The 15,115-nt window shown below is 40.3% G+C and overlaps 1 pseudogene; it reads right to left on the reverse strand.

Moving 5' to 3' along the window:
* Nucleotides 1-1,047: 1,047 nt before the first annotated feature.
* On the reverse strand, nucleotides 1,048-10,268 carry LOC127696276 (protein SET-like; annotated as a pseudogene).
* Between the last annotated feature and the right edge of the window lie 4,847 nt (nucleotides 10,269-15,115).

Here is a 15,115-nt window from a genome sequence, read left to right on the forward strand (position 1 = left end):
GTAGGACTGTAATGTCACAGTGGAGCAATGTGATGTCTCAATGCAGCACTGTGATGTCACAGTGGAACAATGTGATGTCTCAATGCAGCACTGTAATGTCACAGTGGAGCATTGTGATGTCACAGTGGAGCACTGTGATGTCTTAGTACAGCAGTGTGATGTCACAATGGAGCACTGTGATGTCACAGTGGATCACTGTGATATCTCAATGCATCCCTGTAATGTCACAGTGGAGCATTGTGATGTCACAGTGGAGCACTGTGATGTCTCAATGCAGCAGTGTGATGTCACAATGGAGCACTGTGATGTTACAGTGGATCACTGTGATGTCTCAATGCAGCAATGTGATGTCACAGTGGAGCACTGTGATGTCACAGTGGAGCAATGTGATGTCTCAATTTAGCAATGTGATGTCACAATGGAGCAGTGTGATGTCTCAGTGCAGCATTGTGATATCACAGTGGAACACTGTGATGTCTCAATGCAGCACTGTGATGTCACAGTGGAGCACTGTGATGTCTCAATTCAACACTGTGATGTCACAGTGGAGCACTGTGATGTCTCAATGCTGCACTCTGATGTCATGGTGGAGCTCTGTGACATCTCAATGCAACACTGTGATGTCACAGTGGAGTACTGTGACATCTCAATGCAGCACTGTGATATCATGGTGGAGTACTGTGATATCTCAATGCAGCACTGTGATGTCACAGTGAAGCTCTGTGATGTCTCAATGCTCCATTTTGATTTCAGAGTGGAGCAATGTGATGTTTCAATGCAGCACTGTGATGTCATAGTGGAGCACTGTGATATCTCAATGCAGCACTGTAATGCCACAGTAGAGCACTCTGAAGTCTCAGTATAGCACTGTGATTTTACAATGGATCATTTTGATGTTGCAATGAAATCACAATACAGCTTTATGAAGGCACAGTGGTAATATTGTGTTGAAGCAAGGCATTGTAATGTCAATATAGTGTAAGAGGCATTTTGGTGAAGCAATAGAGCATTCTGTTGTCAAGTGAAATACTGTGTAAAAATTCAGCATTACAGTACTGAAAGGGAAAAATTAAACATCATGATATTAACATTCAGCATTTTGAGGATACAATTCAATATTGGGGCTGAACAATCTAGTACCTCAAAGTGGGGCAAAGTGATGTCAGAACTGGGGTTTGTCATGTCATGATAGCACAGTGGAGCATTATGGTAATGTAGCACAGCATTGAGACAGGAGGATCAACTATGTGGTAACAAGATCTAGCACTTTGAGACACTAGTCAGTATTGGGATGGAATCATCTAATTACCATACTAATGGTGCAAGATAAACTACCATGAACACCCATGTAGAACTTTGTAATGTTAGTGTGGAGCATTGTGATGAAACAATGGAGCACTGTGATGCTACAATTCCCAATGTGGTGGCAAAATTGTATATTATAAAAAAATTTAGTTCGGTGAAATCATGGTAGAATATTGCTACCACAATAGAGCATTGTAATGTATGAATTCAACCTTATAATGTCAAATGGAGCACTGTGGTACTGCAACGAAACACTGTAGTGTTCCAACGAAGCATTATTATGTCACAAAGTAGGCAGTAATGCAACTGTAGTACAGCACAGCACTGTGATGTCACAGTGCTCCACTGTGACTCCCCAATGTGCATTATAAAGTCACAGTGAAGCACTGTGATACCACAGTGCAGCTTTGTAATATCAAAATAGAGCTTTGTAATGACGTATTTAATCACTGAGATCATACCCTATACTACCATGATGTCATAGCAGGTCATTGTGATGTTGCAATGAAACATTGTGATGGTAAAGCAGAACATTGCAATTTCACTACGTGGGATTGTGAGGGCACAATTGAACATTGTGGTTTTTACAGCTGAGTTGTGATCATAAATAGAGCATTGGGATGTCACTATCCACTGTGATGTCACATTGGATCATTGTACTGTTACAATTAATCTTATAGTTTCATAATTGTTAGGACCCATATAGGAAAAAGGATAAAGGCATACAAGTGACATTCTGGAGTTGACATGTCATAATGCATGGTCTGCGATAGATAATCGTGAATTGCAAGGATTTCAGAAATCTCACCTCAGGATTGATTTTTGCAGCTGATGTGCCTTTACTATCATTATTAAATTAGTCTAATAATACCTAGGCTTTAGACTACCCTGTTGGGCAGATTTTCTGCAGCTCAATAAAGATGTACTCTCTTGTAGTAATGCTATGTAGACAGATGATTTCTTAATTCCTAATGATGAATCTAGAAAATGATTAAATTTATAGTAGTAATTTTGAGCCCTTTATAAAGAGGGCTTCAATTAGGGCCCTGAAAACCTTCATGTGTCATGAGTTAATTGCACTAAGATAGAAAGCAGGTGTGTAATGGATTTACGATCAAATATTCCTTTCAGGAGAACTATGAAATCATTATCTGATAACTAAAGGTAGTAAAAAGGAATGAATGATTTATTATAGGTGCCAGGACAGAAGATAAATATTGACTGGGTTTGTCTATTCAAAACTTCAGTGCTAATGAGACACTAGGCAGATCATTTGCTTCTTGACTTAACATGTTAACTTGATCTAATAATTATAGTTTTATTTTTTCTTTTTTATTAGATATTTGCTTTATTTACATTTCAAATGTAATTAAAGCATTTTTTATGCTTTCTTCCTCATTACCCCTCTGAACCCCCCTATCTCATCCCCCCTCTCCCTGCTTAGCAACACCCCCTTCCCACTTTCCTGACCTGGCATGCCCCTACGCTAGGGCAGGGAGCCTTCACAGGACCTCTCCTCTCACTGATGTCTGAAAAGGCCATTTTCTGATACATATGTAGCTAGAGCCATGGGTCTCTCCATGGTTGGTGGTTTAGTCTCTGGCAGCTCTGGGGATACTGGTTGGTATATATTATTGTTCCTCCTGTGGGGCTGCAAACCTCTTCAGCTCCTTGGGTCCTTTCTCTAGCTTCTCCATTGGGGACCCTATGCTCAGTCTATTGGTTGATTGTGAGTCAGCTATATCACTCCTGGGCATATACCCAGAAGATTCTTCAACATGTAATAAGGACACATGCTCCACTATGTTCATAGCAGCCTTATTTATAATAGCCAGAAGCTGGAAAGAACCTAGATGTCCCTCAACAGAGAATGTGGTACAATGGAGTACCATGGTACAATGGTACAATTTACACAATGGAGTACTACTCAGCTGTTAAAAACAATGAATTCGTGAAATTCTTAGGCAAATGGAGCTAGAAAATGTCATTCTGAGTGAGGTAACCCAATCACAAAAGAGCACAAATGGTATGCACTTGCTGATAAGTGGATATTAACTCAAAAGCTCAGAATACCCAAAACACAATTCACACACCACATGAAGCTCAAGAAGAAGGAAGACCAAAATATGGATACTTTGATCTGTCTTGGAAGGGGATCAGCATTATGGTTTTTAAACTTTTAATGAATCTATGGAGTTAGTGGTGTCAGATAATGAATGTTTAGTTAGATAACTAGTCATTTTTTAAAAAAATCTTTATGTTTTTTTATTGGAGCAAGATTCCTAATGTATACAGTGATGTATTTACTAACAGAGTACTGTGCAGAAATTACACACTATCCATCTAGACAGATCTTGCTTACACATTGCCTATTGATGGAGTAGTTCCATTTATAAAGTTTTATACATCAGAAAGCTTTGAATTTGCCCAGGCTGTCCATTAATCATCTCCAAAAAAGTGGCATTTAATTTTAGCTCTAGTTTGCAGCATTAAAAAGCTTATGTATCAGGTAGTTTCCCAAACATTACTCTCTGCACAGCGGCACTGAGCAGACAGCTCTCTATCCACCCAGTTCAGAGTCACAGCTGAGAGCTTCCACTACATACCTGTGAGAGATAGATACCACCACACGGACTGCTTACCCTGTCAGCCCACCTTCTGGGCCAGTGCACACTGCCAATGAGGACACACCAGCAGCTCTCCTTCAGAGATGGCGTAGGGCAACAGGGCAGTGACAGTGGGAGCAGGTGCTGCCCTGAGGTCCGGGTAACTAAAGGCCCACTTAAGAAAGAATGCCAAATTGAAATAAAAATCAAGGGTCCAAGTCCACAGCAGCAAGCTGTGTCCACTCAGGTACGGAGACGGTAAGACACGATTCAAATCCTTTTAACTCAACCTGCACAGCCCTGAGGTCATCCTGCAAAGTGCATATCAAAAAATACGAAGTCAGGGAGACAAAATTTGACATGATGTCATGACATAGGTCAAGCTTGGAAGGTCTGACAGAAAACCATCAGGTTCTTTGTGTACACAATGTGTTTATTGTAACAAGGCAACTTGTGCACTTCAACATTTAAAATGAGCATCTTTTTCCTTCCAGTGAAAACCAGACATAATAAAATAAAATAAAATAAAAGAAAGAAAGAACCTTAAAAACTTTAAAAATAAAGTTAAAACAGAGAATGCCAACTCCAAATAAAACTGTACAGGTTCTGCTGATTCTCCCATTGAGAGTCAGGGCTCAAGTCATCATAAGGAGAGAATTTTGTTTTAAAAGTGTTACCTCAAACTTCAAGGATGTCTATTAAATATCACAGTTAAACATGTCAAAGGAGAAGCCATATTGTCAGATGCCCTCCACACACCTCAAACCCACCCTTGTTCACCATCTATATCTCTCACCCCCCCCTTTTTTTAATTAAACAAGAGAATGTAGACAGATACATGCTGGTAAGTCTGCATTCATGTAATCTCTGAGCCCAATATACAGAGAAAAGAAAAAAAGCTAGAATTCTATGCAGTACTCCTGCAGGGGCCCATCCCCAGCCTCCAACAGAGCCGAGAGAACTGGAGGGCTTTTCTTTTTTCCCACAGAACACGGTGGTGGAGTCGAATCCACACATTTTTGAGACAAGAAAAGATAAAAATGAATTTAGAACAGAAACGTGGAGAATCTTTCCCTGTTGTATTTTGCTCAAGATATTTCCCCAACAAATTAGTTGAGAGTCATGATGTGGAGACCTCATAAACAGGGCCAGTGAACACGGATGGACAGGGAGGAAAGGACTGCAACTTGCTCCCAGGGTCTGGAGAAAATTAAAAAATAAAAAGAAAATTTTAAAAAAGGTTGGAATCCATCAATCTCCTGTGCTAGTCATCCTTACCTTCCTCCTCTCCTTCCTGCCCTTCGTCCTCCTCATCATCTTCTTCACCTTCCTCCTCATCTCCTTCTTCATCAGTGTCTTCCAACCCTTCCTCCTCTTCATCATCATCATCATCATCATCTTCTGCCTCTCCTTTTTTTATCATCTGTACAGGAACTAAATAGTACTGCAAGGGATTTGGCCAAATATCATCTTTGATGACCTCTCCGAACTCGTCAGCACCTGCGTCAGAATGGTCAGTAACCAGGTAAGGAAGCTCCCTGGCTCTTCGTGCTGCCTCTTCCTGGGGCCTTAGACTGCGTTTCACTTGAGCATTTTGTCAAACCCTTTCCAGATTTCCATTTGATTTCGGCAGACTTTGAAGATGTGTCACTACTCTCATTCAGATGAAATCCTTTGGAGAGAACTTTAGTTTCAAAGTAAGGATTTTCGTCAAAATAGAAATCTATTCTGTAACCTGAATTAATGTCTTCCAATTCTGTCACTTCAACTCTGGTCAAATAATGCAGGGCCTCCTCATCTTCCTCCCCAAGCAGTGCCGACACTTGTGGATGGTTGACAAATGTTGTTATCCAATATTTGGGATTTTGGCGATCAATTCTGACCTCTTCTGAAAAAAATGGTTGGCAGAGTTTGTTATATTTTTGTTGTTCTTTCAAAATTCCCTCACTGGCTTGTTCATTAAGTCTGTCTATCTAATTTTTTACTTCATCAATATGTTCAATTGCTTCTTGCTCTCCTTTTTCTCTCTTCAGCAGGCCCAGAAGGTCGACTTGTCCTATAGCTTCGGGGCTGCAGCAGGCCTGGGTTTCTTTTTTATTTATTTTTTATTATTTTCTATATTCTTTTGTTTACATTCCAAATGATTTCCCCTTTCCTGGTTCCCCCCCCCCCATAAGTCCCATAAGCCCTCTTCCCTCCACCGGTTCCCCAATCAACCCCCTCCCACTTCTCTGTCCTGGTACTCCCCTACAATGATGCATCAAGCCTTTCCAGGACCAGGGCCTGTGTTTCTTGGGGTGAGGAAGGACCATGGATTGCCGCTTCCGGGCCTTGGTGGCCAGGAGACCAGATAACTAGACTTAATGGAAACACATGTAAACATCTGAGTTGTTATTCTCATTCAACTTGTGGTTTTAATTTATGTTTGGACTTGTTACCAACTTTTGAAAAAGAAAAAACAGACGCTTGAAATACCATGTAATCATATATCCTGAAGAAAATATAAGAACTGAGAGCAATGACAGTTAAGTTTTACTTCAGATCAATAGAAAGTTAGTTGCCCCCTTGTTCTTTCTATTAGAAACAAAGAGGAGAATCTCTTTTCAAAGCGCTTGTTTCTTTTTGTAATGTTTTCTAGCTTTCAAGGAATCAGTGACCTCCTACCTCAGGTCTGGGGCTGTGAAGGAACTGAGGGAAGGAGTGTGGCAAAGAACCTTTTTATTTAATCCCCTCACTCCCCACTGTTCAACAATAGGGTGTTAATTGCCTGAGGCCTGCAGCTTCTGGCCTCGGAATAATTTAGAGTCAAGATAGGTAAATGTTATTAAGTAATAAGCAACATTTACTCTTGCAAAACCAAGTTTTGTCCCTGCTGATGTTCCACTCCCTTGACTGCATTCTAGAGAACCAATGCTTGGGCCAGCTTCCAGCACTTAATGGAACATTGTGATGTGACAATAGGACACTGAGGTGGCTCAGTTCTGAATGGTGATGTCATGATGGGCACTGCAATATCACAATCAAGCACTGTGATGTCAAAATGTAACCATGTTGTCAAAGCGGAGCATTGCAGTGTCACAATTCACTGTGATAAAACCGTGCAACATTGTAATAACACAATAGACCATTGTGACATCACAATGGATCGTTTTGGTGTCATGATGTGGCAGTGTGGTGGCATTAATGAACTTTGGCATATCATAATGCTTGGTTGTAAAATGGGAAGTAGAGTGGTAGAGTGTGAGTGTAGTGAGAGTGAATGGAATGTGATGAATTTAATCAAAACACACACACTGTAAATGTGAATGAAAATCTTAAATGAAAAAAAATCTTCAAAAGTTTCTTATATTTTTGGTTGTGAGCCTAGCCTTTAATGGCTAAGCCATCTTTCCAGTCTTCTTCAAAAGTTTCTTGAATATGCTGAGGAAAGACAGAAGAAATGCCAAAACAAAGAAAGGGTCAAAAATTAAATAAAAACAAATGCATTTTTCATGAAAAGATAATGATTGACTTAAAATTGAATGGCTAGGTACTTACATTTAATATCTATGAGTTTGTTTATTTGTTTGCTTTTACTTTTTGGTATTTTCAGTAAGCCGCCTGTAAATGCTCAAGCGCTTTTTTTCCCTGCTTGTATATTAATGCTGGGAATGTGGTCTAGTCCCTGGAGTGCTGATTCTAGATCATGAGGAGGAGGGTTATAGTTCATGGTAGCAAAGAAGAAGCTGGAAAGATGATGATAGCTAAGCCGATGTGTGAGTCTGTGGCAACCTCCAGGTTTACAAAAATATCAAAGAATTTTACAGTGAAACTGTCAGCTGACTCCAAAGATGATCCGATTTTCATATTCCTTTTTTTCCATTTTGATATACTTGCTTTACCACAGGACTCCCTCCTATCGTCCAATAGTCCAATGACAAAGTAAATGTTTATTTAATTTTATAAATTCTGGAGTATACTGATTTTTTTCTAAAAAAGTATTTCAAAATTTCCCAAAACTGACACTTCTTGGAAAAGGTAGAGCATGGTCAATTTTCACTTAAAATTTGCTTAATGTCATTTATCATGAGAGAAATATAAATGAGAAGTTGCAACCACATGAAGATACCACCTTATACTTTCTAGAATGGCTAAGTGAGATATTAACCAGTTGATAAAGCCAAGTTGGCTTCGATCAGCTCCAGCATCAGTGCTGAGAGTCTGTGAGTGCCACCACAGCACTGGTCAGCATCATCAATCTTGGCCAGTTTGACAGGTGCCTGCAAAAATAAGCACTCACTCTTGTCATGTGACTCAGAAAAGCAACACCAGTATTTCTATTAACCCCGGGAAGTGGAATTTATGGATACAGACACACACGTGCTATTGTCAATAGCAGTGTTTCGTAACAGGCAAGAACTAGAAACACTTATCTTCCTCCAGGTGACTAGGGAAATATATTGCATTTTATACATTTATACAATTCTGTTTCATTTATGTAAATGATAAGAGTAATAAGCCATAAATCTATGCCAACATATGGAAGAATATTTTAAAAATTATGCTATATTAACAATACTATAATATTGTTATTTATTGTTTCCTAAAGCCTTTAACGTTATTATGTTAGTACCTATGAATGAAATTCATAGATATTATAAAATACATTTAAATATCAATAAACCAAATGGAAAAATTTCAGTCTTATATGTGGAAAATTTTTTCATAACTATTGTTATATGCCCCTAATTTTATAATAAGTCTTCTATCTACCTAGGCATTTTATTTTATACTGTTTTGAGACAGTTTGTATTGGTTTGATATGCTTAGCCCACAGGGAGTGGGACTATTAGGAGGTGTGGCCTTATTGGATGAGGTATAGCCTTGTTAGAGGAAGTGTGTCATCGTGTAGGTGGGCTTTGAGGGTTCCTGAGCTCTGCTCTGTGTGGAAGAGACCCTCCTCCTGGTTGTCTGTGGAAGGCAGTCTCCTTCTGATTGCTTTTTCCAACTGATAAAGATGTAGAACTCTCATCTCCTTCTCCAGCACCATGTCTGCCTACATGCTGCCTTGCTTCCCACCGTGATGATAGTAGACCAAACCTCTGAAAATGTAAGCCAGCTCCAATTAAATATTCTCCTTTATAAGAGTTGCCTTGGTCATGGTGTCTTTTCATGTCAATAAAACCCTAACTAAGATACAGTGTCTTTCTGTGAAGCCCTGGCTGGAACTTGCCATGTGGCTGTCATGCCCTGCGTCTGTAGGTATTTTTAAGAGAACAGGTGGGAAGCTGCCACAAGACTTGACAGTGTTCCGTCAAAGTACTTGAAAACATTATTTGTCCTACAGAATATCTAATGCCACAAAGCAAAACACTGACTTTATAAAATCCTAACGAGCTGTTTCAAGCACTCAGAAGGGCTGTATGGCTTCTAGAGTTAAGAAAATAGAAATAAAAAAGTCACCCTTAAGGCTATCATAGTAAAAAAGCAATATGAATGTTGAAGTAAAGCTCAAGAATAGACATTAATTGCATGTTTATGAGAATGATATGAGCCAGTATTTATAGTACAATATGATAAAGCAATATTCCATGTAGTGACTTATGGTATGTTACTCAAATCTCTCTAGTCATAACTTTTCCCAGGAAAAGAATGTTTACAAAAATTAAAGTCAGTAGAGAGATATTTATCATCTTGTCTTTTTTTATGGCACCACCATGAAGAGTTCAGAAGGAATGAGATCGCTCTGAAATGGTTTATTTGGTGGGCACTTCACACTGTCCATATCCTGACACAGTTATTTGTGCATCTTTTTTTTTTTTTAATAGGAAAATGTGGTGGGAAAGAGTTGATTTCTACAGCCAGACTGCAGGGTTTCCCCGATAGTTTATCTGAGTGCCTGCTGCAAGCCTTCAGTAGATTACTTGAGCAGTTAAATTTAAATAGCTTAAATTTAAATTCTCAGATTATTCATATGTAAAATAGAGGTGATAATAATGCTTTCCTCTTAGGGCTATTATGAGAATCAAATGTGTTAATATATGCAAAGTACTTAGCCGAGTGACTAACGCATTAATACACTTTGAAAAATATTAACTTGGAAATAATAAGCACACACTTGGGCATTTTTATAAAGTTCTGTGGGTACTCATGTTGGGGAGCAAATTCTAAATCGAGTCCCAGTGATCCTGGTTCTTTGTATTTATATCCTTACGTAATTTGACTCCATTTAAACGTGACTTGGGCCAAGAGACTTGCTCATAACTAATAACCTCTGAAAAGGGTGATAAGAGCCATTTCCCAGGCTAGCTTATGGAAGAGGGTGACTCTGGGAGCTCTTTGACTCTACTTTCTCACTCTGATAAAGCAGGCTGCCATGTTGTGAGCCATCATACTGGGAGAGAGGACACGTGCCAAAGAACTGTGGGTATCCTGAGCTAACAGCAATAGCATCCAAGAGCAGTGCAGCCCAACAGCCCACAAAGAACTGAATTCTGCCAAGAATTGAGTGACTGAAGCAAAACTGAAAGAGGCTTTCCTCTTTGTGCCACCAAAAGATGGAAATCCCTCTGACACCTGGATTGGATGTCCCCTAACACCCTAAAAAGAAAACCTAACTAAATATCACCTGGATTCCTGGTCAGTAAAACCCATAATATAGAACTTAAACCACCAAATTTTGAGTAATATTTATGCAATTAGCAATATGCACAGAATGCATGTATCTTTGGTATCATGTATGGGTATGGTACTTTGATGCTAAAAATGTTGGAGCGGTATTAAACCTGAAAAATGTGATGAGAAAGACCAAATATGGCCGTTCAGTTAAAACAAGCTTTCCTTAATACTGGGCAGGGAGATGGATACTGTCCAGGTCCATACAGGGGACTCCCAGAGAATGGCACTGAATTCTGTTAGTCAGATGCTTATAAACACAGAAGCACAAGGCTGTGGCACTTCCTGCTGTTGTTCAGTCAGGGACAAGCATACATCCGACATACTTCTTGCCTATATACCTTCCCCGATCTGTGACCAAACACATCCTATGCAGTTAGGGCAACCAACCTTGTTTGCTGAAGTGAAAACAGGTGGCTGGTTCTCTTACATGAACAAGAGCTCCTGGCATTCCAGGATGTTATCTATCCTTGGGCAAGTGGGGCCTCGAGGTTAACTTTAGGTCTTAGAGTTGATTTGGGTGCAGCATAATACTGGATTTAAAATAAAACTTCTTAAAATAAAACAAACAAACAAACCTATTTTGTGTTGATATGTATACACATGTGTTTGCTTGTGGAAAGGTCAGAGGATATATAACCTGCAGGATTAACTGTTTTATTTCTATCTTGTAGACCCTGTAGACTGAAGATTACTTATGTCTCTGAGCCATCTCACTGGATTAAACTGGAAATATTTTAATGAACATGATAGTGAAAGAAAAATTGCCTCAAACAAATGGTACAAGTCTAGTCCTTAAAAGTATTTCTTCTGAGAGCTCCTGGTGATGCTGGATGTATATACAGAAGTATTGAAAGCAGTGTCTTAAGGAGTTGTTTGTAAACTTTTGTTCATAATAACATTTTTTCTAATAGCCAAAGAAAGTGAACTTCTAAAAATACAACAAAATATGACAGAGGTTATGGTCAAAGTAACTACATGGCATTTCATTAACCAATATTTATAACTGAAATAAACTATTGAGCTAACAAAACATTACAACTAATTAGGAAGTTTAGGGTGTGTGTGTGTGTGTGTGTGTGTGTGTGTGTAAAAGGAAATCTGAATATTTATCTTAAATGGCTAAAAGCCAATACATAAAATTCCTCCAAAGTCAAGTATTTCAAGCATTAAAAATATAGAGCCAAGAAAAGACATAATAAAATATTTTGTTTCTCAGATTTGAATTAAAAGATACGAAGGATGCTTAAAAAATGCATGTAATATATGAAAGCCACTTTCATCTTTCTAAATCATCTTTATTTCTAATTCTGAACATTAAATATTTGATGATATTCCTGGTCAGAAAGAAGGGCATTCACAGGGAGTCTAACTCCCCCAAAGAAGTGTGACTTTACTGGAGGTAAGATGAGGGAGGCTCATCGGAGACACTAAAGTCAGTGAGTGTCTTTGTGAAGGCCCTATGCTGAGCTGAGCAGTCTGAACTTTATCAATATTGAGGAGCTGTCAGCCCATCATGAACAGGAGGTGGTGTGATCACAATATTTCAGTCACCAAGGATCATGCTCTTAAAGATCACATGATAGGTCTTTGGTAAGGTGATTTGCCCAGAAGGGCTTGTCTGTTTGTGTCTTCTGAAGATGGCTGCTCAGAGGTTGGATGGGTGGCCTAATCCTGTGGGAGGCACGAAGACCTGGCTAAATACCCAATACTCTAAAAACCAGGAGGAATTGTGCACACCTGTAATCTCAGCGCAGGGAGCGTGAAGCAGAAGGATCAGAAACTCAAGATCATCTTTGATACAGATAGAGTCTGAGGCCAACCTAAGCTACATATGACAGCTTCATCAAAACCAAAACATCACAGGACAACTCTTTGCTCTGTCCAGAACAATTACACTACTACTCACACTGCTTTTCACTCTTTTTCTTTTAATTTATTGAATATATTCTTCATTTACATTTCAAATGTTATTCCCTTTCCCAGTTTCCCCTCTCCCACAAAAACTCCAACTCATCCTTTCTCCCCCTACCTCCATGAGGATGGCCCTCCACCCAACCCACTCCCACCTATCCCCCCTCAGTTTCCCCACACTGGGGCATCTATGGAGCCTTCACAGGACCAAGGACCTCTCCTCCCATTGATACCTGAGAAGGCATTCCTCTGCCATAATTGTGTCTGGAACCACGTGGCTTAGCCCCTGGGAGCCCTGGAGGGTCTGGTTGGCCAACATCATCGACACCATTGTTCTTCCCTTGAGGCTGCAAACCCCGTCAGCTCCTCCAGTCCTCCCTCCAACTCCTCCTTTGGGGACCCTGCGCTCAGTCTAATGGTTGGCTGCTAGCATCTGCCTCTGTATCTGTAAGGCTCTGGCAGATCTGCCTCTGTATCATAACAGGCTCCTCTCGGCAAGCGCTTCTTGTCTTCCATATGAAGAGTGCTTATAGGAGAGAAGGAGATTTTAGTTAGAAGGGTTAAATTTTTACTTCTATATCATTTTGCTGGTTTTTCCATTTTAATTTTTGCTATGTTATCTGTAAAATATCACTGTGCCTGATGAATCAGTGCCTTCTGGTTGCCATGGAAATACCTTTTTAAAAGGGCTTTGTGTGTGTGAGTAATATCTTTTTTGGCTGGTTTTAGTTATGAAGGGTCAGCCCTGAGTCTACACCTAACTTTTGTTCTCAGAGACAAAGGGAAGTGGCAACGTTGCTGTGTACCTCTTAGAAGTGCTAGAGCAGTACGATACTCCATCCATGACATTTAAAAATGTAGCTGAAATAAAATTCTCTTCAGTTCAAAAGACTGAGAAACATTTTTGATTGTCTTCTGAAATTGTATGACTCTGATTTAATGACTGTACAATAGCGTTTGCGTTTGAACTATGGAATCTCGGTTTAAATTTCCAAAATTAACTGGAGCCTTTTGTGCCAGCATATTTTTCTTTTATCTGTAACAGGAGGTTTTATAAAGGCAGATTCATGGACGAATGGTTTAATAACTTCAGTGAAAGAATGACACAGAAAGCATTTTTTTTTTTACTCACCAGAATTGAAGAAATAACACTAACCGTAGTAAAACAGGAAATTATCTCTGAAAGATGCTTCTACTGAAAATAGGTAAAATTACCACCCCAGCGCTCAGTATCCATCTGACCTGATATTGTTCTGAACATGTTGGCATTTAAAATTAAATCATGGCAAAAACTTGTCGTCGATGGGCAGGACCACACCTTGACCAGGACTGTTGATCTGAGCACGCCCCTCTTGCTCTCTGTAAAGCCTGTGTCGAGCCAGGACTGTGTTGAGTCAGTAACCCCTTTGTCTTCTTCCTGCGTGGCCACACTGAATAAATCTCCGTCTGCTTTTCACTATTACTCCTTTCTCTAATTGATTTATTGAGGGAGGGTGGCCAAACTAGTTTGATAGGGCTGGCAGGGTGCAGGCTCTGACCCGAACAGCTCAGGTAACAGCAGGTGGTATATGCACTTGCGTAATTCCTTAAGGACATAGCTAAATTATGTTAGAATATAGAAAGAGATTGTATACAGATCTTAAGCGCACAGAGAGATTGGATTTAGTGCAGTCACCAGCTGTGGTGCATGCTGTGAAAGCAATGACTGGAGGCCAAGCCTAGTTGGTGGCTCTGTAATGCGGTTGTTCCCCACAGAGAGCCGTGGGGTGCCATTCTGTTCCAAGCCTTTCTCCTCTCCGAATCCCCCACACTTTCAATTTCCTTGCCTCTGCTCTGCTCTTAACAAGAGATGCCATTTTCCATGATATTTGCAGTTGTGAATGTTACTAAGCCCAGCAGGCTTTCCTTTGTCCTCCTAATGAGGGTCGCGGTCGCAGTCGCGGTCGCGGTCTCCTCACGTTTGCCAGGCTTCTCAGTGACTTCCCTGTGAGGAGTTGAGCAACAGCTGACGCTCCTGTTAGCGCGTGTCCCTTCCCCCACCCGCTCCTCTTCTTTCTGTGGTACCAGAGTAATGCAGCTTTAGATGAGCCCGGGAGTATGGTAAGGGAGCTGCTAGTTACACTTGTGTGATCTGGTCTTTAAATTCCCTGTCAGTATTATGCTCATCCCTTTCAATATAGTCGGATTCACTGTGTGCGTGTTAGCTGGGACAACGGAAGAAACGATGCACTGAGTTCTTTCAAATGATTGGGGCTTGTACTGGCTAGTTTTGTGTGTCAACTTGACACAGGCTGGAGCTATCACAGAGAAAGGAGCTTTAGTTGGGGGAAGTGCCTCCATGAGATCCAGCTGTGGGGCATTTTCTCAATTAGTGATTAAGTGGGGAGGGCCCCTTGTGGGTGGTACCACCTTTGGGCTGGTGTTCTTGGGTTCTATAAGAGAGCAGGCTGAGCAAGCCAGGGGAAGCAAGCCAGTAAGGAACATCCCTCCATGGCCTCTGCATCAGCTCCTGCTTCCTGACCTGCTTGAGTTCCAGTCCTGATTTCCTTTAGTGATGAACTGCAATGTGGAAGTGTAAGCTCAATAAACCCTTTCCTCCCCAACTTGATTCTTCGTCATGATGTTTGTGCAGGAAT

Source organism: Apodemus sylvaticus, chromosome 11 (genome assembly GCF_947179515.1).
Source record: "Apodemus sylvaticus chromosome 11, mApoSyl1.1, whole genome shotgun sequence".
NCBI lineage: Eukaryota > Metazoa > Chordata > Mammalia > Rodentia > Muridae > Apodemus > Apodemus sylvaticus.